At 41.2% G+C, this 6,609-nt stretch overlaps 1 long non-coding RNA gene across 1 annotated transcript; it reads left to right on the top strand.

Annotated features, from left to right (window-relative positions):
* The first annotated feature begins 560 nt into the window (after window positions 1-560).
* LOC145428249 (uncharacterized) lies at window positions 561-5,907 on the top strand. The gene is made up of 2 exons (XR_013908495.1): window positions 561-1,144; window positions 5,491-5,907. It is a non-coding gene; the product is annotated as an uncharacterized LOC145428249 (long non-coding RNA).
* Window positions 5,908-6,609: the final 702 nt, after the last annotated feature.

Raw genomic sequence — 6,609 nt, 5'->3', positions numbered from 1 at the left:
AATGATTTTACTGTTGTTGCTGTGCCCAGGCTATGATTATCACTTCTCATTTGCATTTGGTAGCGTGCGTTTGTGAGCCTTTGTGATTGGATGATACAGCTCCAGGGCATATTTAATTGGTGTGTCATTGATCTGCTGTTTTCATGTACTCACATGTCACGTAGTCCTGTTACATGAAATAGAGATGGGTCAATGCATTAACGCTATCGGGGTCTGAACATTTCAAAAGTTTGTTTGGGGACTATATAGTTGGTTGTTACAGTGTAATAACACACTGTAATGTGACTTTGTCTGCTTTTACAATATCAATAAAACACACTGAATGAAAGATATGTTGAAATCTTGCAACATAACCGCAAAGTAATAATGTCTTATGGTATTAGTGATGACACCAGGCGGGTGTGTCCAGGCAGGAGTTAATGCCGTACTTGTTTATATTCTCACTGATGTAATTTGTTGAGGCAACAGAACTTTGGCAGGAAGGGACTGACAAACAGTCAAGGTCATTGACCCAGTTCAGGGAAAAAGCCACCAATCAGCTGTGTGTCCCTGATGTTTCAAATTAACGATTAGTTCTTGATATAGGACAGTAGATGGGGCAACAGGGCTGTCTTTGTTTGTTAATGATCACACAGCACTATGACCAATAATGGTTAACCACACATAACATCTTTCACCATTTTTTTTTAAAACCTCCTTCCACTTCTTGTCTTTCTTTTCCTCTATATTGTTCCACTGCCACGTTGCAACTATTCCGAGTTTGGGAAGTAGAGACACCTGGATTTAGCCTTTTTTTTTTCGCCCCCCAGAAAATGTCTTCCTTCCAGGGTAGGTACGCCAAAGGCTATGGCCATGTGATGACAATGATGATGTGGCATGGTCTGATAGTGAGAAAGTATTGAGCGTGGGGACTCCACACCCCCATGGCCTCGCAACGCTCCCCTATCCTGAATCAAATACACAGAGATGTGTGGGATTACTCTCACAGGAGGCACTTGAACCCTTTGACTTCCTGCCCGCTCATGAGTTCACTGGTCTCAGTGGGAGTGTCTGTGAAATGCATGCGCAATAACAGCCGAATGAAGGCAAGAGAGACCAGAAGGAGGAACGGGACGTGCTGTGAAGGAAGAGGAGTGAATGACAGGTTAGTGGGGGAGGTAGAGAAGGAGGATGAGAGGTGGGGGGAAAGACCATCCAGGGTCTGTCTATAACGAGCCTGAGGCTGTTGGCAGCAATAGCATGTGTTATGGAGAGGACTCAGTTCTCTCTTAAAAAACTGGACGAAGGGGGTGGGGGTGCGAATGCTGCGCAGCCAGGAAAAATTCACAAAATAACAAAAAAAAAAGTTCCTCAGCTGTCTGACAAAATGGTCTGTTTTTCATTAATACGGGCAAGTTGCTATTTTGAGGCAGAGCTTCCATGTAAAATATGACCTTAAGTTTTAATCTGTTGGGTGCAGATAAAGATCTGGACTCTATTTGCTAAACACGCTGCATCAGCCAGAGGCTGGCCTCATTTGTGACCAGCCTTTAGCAAGCCTCGTGACAGCCTGTTATGCTTTCTACGTCCATCATGTGCCACAGTAAAGCATTTTGCGCTTATAATATTGTACAAGGGCCGATAACGTGTGGTATCATGTGCTGGTCCCTGACAGCTTGCTTGTCTCTCACTGTCTCCCAGCTAATATTAGAGCAGCGCTGATTAAAGAGAGGGCTGATTTTGGTCCCAGTGAAGGTCAAAGTACTTAAAGTGGCAGCATCGAAGTGCTGTGAGGCTAACAAGAGTGAGCACCTGGTGTCCAATGCCTGCAGCTCGAAAGGTAAGGTTTTTAGAAGGAAGGGAGGGGGCAGGATGATGATCTTATATACAAAGCCAGCTTGTTTGAGACCAGGCTCATATGGAGCTGCTCTGCCAAGGGTCCAGGGCTCTACATCCTGCCGCGCACTGAAAGACCCAGTCTTCAAATAAGTCACACGAACAAAGAGCCATACAGGCTGTAATCACCCATAAGCAACCCCATACACACATAGAAAGAGTACACTGTACTTCTCTATCTCCTTTGTTTTGTTTTTACTGTTTGCAGTGCCACCCATTAAGCTCCGAGTATTTCTCAAGAAGTCCCGGTTTTAAAATCGAACTCACAAATCAGTGCAATTAAGTCATTCTCCACAAAACACACACGCATACACACAAACACACTAACTCCCCCGTCATCGTCTCCCCGTGTTTCACCCTCGGGCAGCAACTGCGTAATGCCTTCCAGATGTTGGGATGCTGTATTCTCTGGCCTACCAAACCTTGGAAGTCAGTGCCCCTCTCTCATGGTGTTAATGGTGCCCAGGAGGCCTTTGAGGGGGGAAGGGAGGGGAGTCACAAGACCTTTCAACCTCCTATAGAGAATACAAAAAAGACCTCAGGATCCTTTCCCTTTCACAGGGTAATCGGTCAGCTGTCTTCTCTTTGCATTGATCAGCAGGGTTTCAAATGGAATTCCTGATGAGAAACCTGGGTGTGGTTTAAAAAGACATCCTAGTAACAGTGGAGGCAGGAAGGTGTGCTTACAAACAGGATAACAAAGTCCTCTGCAGCTGTTCTTTCTCCAGATGGGTAGTGGTGGTGAACACTATTAGATTTCATATATCAGCTTCCTTGGGCTGAGTATCTTGTGTCAGCTGCTCCTTGTCAACTTATTGCAAACCTGCCATATTATTCCTTTTTCTGAGTCTTAATAAATGAGTCTTGGTATAAAAAAATCAATGGCTACTCTCTTGAGTTAGCTTGTGTTTCCATCTTTCCATTTCTCTCTCCCTATGAGCTCCACTAAATGATCCAAGCTGAATGGCCAATCATTGGGGTCCTATCTATTTCGCAGTACAGACCATAAAACAGTATAAGACATGGTAGACAGCCACAGTCCCTCAGGGAATATTTTTTAAAAACAATATTAAAACCAGTGTTGGAACTTTTCCAGTCATGGTTATTCATTTATGTTCTTTTACTATGGAGGTTTGCGGTGATTGGATGACGAATGCAACCATCAGGGATGCAGGACAACTTCCAAAGATGGCTTTGGGGTGTTTCTGTTATTCTGGCAACTTGCACCATATAAAGGATAGATCACTCAAATGCACCAGCATGGCTCAGGCAAAGGGTGCAGACCAAGTGATCCCTAGACTAAAACCAAAAGAGGAGCGAGTGAGCTGAAGCGAGAAGAAAAAAGCTCCAGGCCGAGGATCTCTGTGAGAAAGTGTCCATCTGCAGCACACGCTGGAAACGACCCAAAACAAACAGGTTAAAATTAAACCACAGAGTGAAAGCCAATCTGTGTGTTTAACGTTCTTACAAACAGAGGATTACCGTGTTACCATTTCAAAGGTCTGAGAAATTGTCAGTTTTGTGGTTTATCCCACCACAATACAACCAATAATCTATGTAGTAGCCCCCCACTGGCTGACGCACAGAGAGATAGGGCATTTTGGAGAAAGATAGAACTAAAAAGAAAGTTAAAAAGTCACATGTAGGAAGGTCTTCAAACTTTGGCATTCTGTTTAATTATTAAAAAAAACACTTTTTAAAAACTAGAATGATAAATTCTCCTGCTATAATTTATAGCATAACATATTTAACTTTTACAGTACAGTTATTGTAATAATTGCAGGTATAAGTTCCAAAGAAAAGCATATTTGTTACGCAGAGATAAAGTATGAATACAAATCAAGCCAAAGCTTGCAGATTCTTTTTTTAGACTTTGACATAGGTCATGAAGCTACTTGAGATGTGAGCTTTTCCCACTAACTCCACTGCATGTACCAGCAGGTTGAGTAATATTTTTGCCATTTTTGGATGATAATGTAACATTTCTCTAGAAATTTCTCTAGTAGAAACACAGACGCTCTGTCTTTGCATCTTTTTAATCTGCCTAACGGGCATCCCATCTTTCTAACCAGTTGATTCTGACTTTCCTAATTGGGTTTGGGCTTTGTTATGAAAGTATGTGGTTGCTGCGGTTGCCACCGCAGATGTTTCCCAATTCCATAAGTACTGCATTCCCCTCCTTTTTCAAAAGCCATGTCAGCCCCACAAGTTACTGCACAGCCATAGGGGATCAAATTTGTTCAGCTGCTAAGGACAAAGTGTACTTCTGAGCGGTGGTGATTTGACACTTTGCTGCCATCTAGTGTTGACTAATGGGTCTGGATTTAGAGTTGTGTCTTCCGATAGTATTGGAAAACAGTGGGAAACCATTTATAAATGAGATATCTGTATAACTGTAGCCATTCGTTAAAATAAAATCTAATATTTAAGGTGTGATTCACAGTGAAGACATGTAAAGTGCTGGATAATAATAATAATGATGGCATTCATTATTATTTTGTTGGCTGTGGCTCCAGAGGGAGCCAGAGATAAAGGGACTAAAGTGAGCTGGTTAACAGATATTCAGTAGAGATTCAGCAATAATAAATTAAACAGTTAAAAATTCACATGCAATATTGTGCAAAGGTATTGAGGAACTCATCTTTTCATTATTTTTTGCTTCCAAGCAGCCAGATTTTCTTGTAATTTTTAAAGTGCTCTTGAGCAATCGTTATAGAATTTCTTAAGGTCTCTCAAAGTTTTTCTTCTTTGCTTTTTCTGACCATTTTCCATGGAATGTTTTTTTTAACCCTAACACTGACCCAGGAATCATTCGAACATAAAAAATGGCAGTTAGGTCAAGGAATGAGCCAGGTTTGGGTCTACACATAACAGAAAACTTAGCCAAGAATCAGTTTTAAATTGCATCTTTTGTTGCTTGCATCTTTTGTTGCTTGCAGCTTGTTGCGACACAAGCTGTTTGTTACAATTGTTTTTGTTTAACCTACAAAAAAAATAAATACAGTTTGACAGTTTGAAAGTGTCAAACTGCTGATGTTGACGTGATCTAGCTAGCTAGCTAGCAAAGACCTCACACAGGACCTGGGAAATGCATGTGGTCCTTCAGTTGATCCACATACTGGTTGCTGAAGCCTCATCAGAAATGGTCTCAGTGAAAGGGTGCCAGCCAAGAAGCCATTCTTGAGGAAGGGAAACTGGGAAAAAAAGACTGAGCTGTGCTAAATTACACAACAACTGAGATGAAAATCAGTGGCAACAGGTCTTATGGAGTGATGAATCCATATTTGAAATTTGTGGTTCAAATCATTGTCAGTATCCACAGAGGAGGTCGAGACAAATGTACAACATTCCTAGCAAGCAAGCTACTTTCAGCTGCTGCCGTGCCACGAGAGGTTGCCACAGCAGTTAGCTCTGCATATCTGGTATGACAGATGTCTGACGTACACAAAGAAAATTTTTGTCTCCAGCTGGAAGTCATCTGTAAAACACAGTGGAGAATCTGTCGTTCCAGCCAGTGGCGTTGGACTTCTGAACACAAAAAACTACGGTATGATTTAGATCCACCATGCAATACCATCTGGAAAACATTTGATTTATACCAACTTAATTTTTCAGCATTACAGTGTTCCCAAACACAATGCCAGTGGAGTAAAAGCATACCCGGAGAGCAAAACACACAATGGAACACTATCAGTCATGGATTGGTCTCCCCAGAACCCAGACCTCAACATTAACGAAGCAGTGTGTGATCACTTTGACAGAGAACAGAACAAAAGGCAGTCAACATCCAAGAAGAGTGAATGTCCTTGTCTGGAGAACTATTCCTGAGAACTACTTCAGTTCAAGCTGTGTTGCAAAATAAAGACAATCATACCAAATATTGACTTTAATGCTTGCTAGAATTATGCAAACTTTGGTTTTATTTACCTTATATATTGCATTTCCATGTATGTTTGCACATATTTGAGCAAATTGCTGTATCTTTTTCCCATTTTTCTTGCAAAATATAAAGAAATAAAAGGAGACTTTTTTGCAGCAGTGTTCCCCATTCTCCTTGTTGATGCATCTGAACCCATAAAACATATCTGTTGCTGGAGAATATCATGCCAAGGGTTTGATGGTCTTTCCACCCAGATGATGTAGCAGAGCATTTGCCGTTCAGCTGGAAAAGTATTTACAGTTTATAAATCCCAGACTGCATGACATCATTTTTTGCATCCTCTGCACACACCTCTCCTAAACCCAGAGTCTAAAGTTACCAAAGTCCAGATAAATAAATAAATGCATAAACAGACAACCTGGTGCTGCAGTGAGTCGACCAAAGTTTTCTGCGCTTTAAAATTCTTCAAGGCTTGTAGATAAAAAAAAATTACTGCATAGAGGAAACTGAATGCACTTCTGTCACAGCTCTTTATCTATCTGTCTATCTATCCCCACTATAATGTTGCTAAACGTTTCCATGTGTCTATGATGTCAAGCTTAGTTCCAGAGTAACAATCCTCTACTGGGTCCATCGGGCCCAGATAGATTGTCCCTCAACAGAGGGAGTGAAACCTGCTGTCAAAACACATTTTTCTTGCTACACGTGCTTTGTATTTTCTCAGAAAATGCATTTCACACGAAGAGAAATTTCAAAAAAAAAAAAAAAGGGAAAGAAATGGTTTTGCTCTGGAATCTGTGTGACATTGTAAGAAATCTAAATATGGGTCTTTTTTAAAACATTTCATTCCTTCT

Source organism: Astatotilapia calliptera, chromosome 4, assembly GCF_964374335.1.
Source record: "Astatotilapia calliptera chromosome 4, fAstCal68.1, whole genome shotgun sequence".
NCBI classification, from domain to species: Eukaryota; Metazoa; Chordata; class Actinopteri; order Cichliformes; family Cichlidae; genus Astatotilapia; species Astatotilapia calliptera.
The sequence above is the reverse complement of the archived record's forward strand: the minus strand, read 5'-3'. Positions and strand labels throughout refer to the sequence as shown.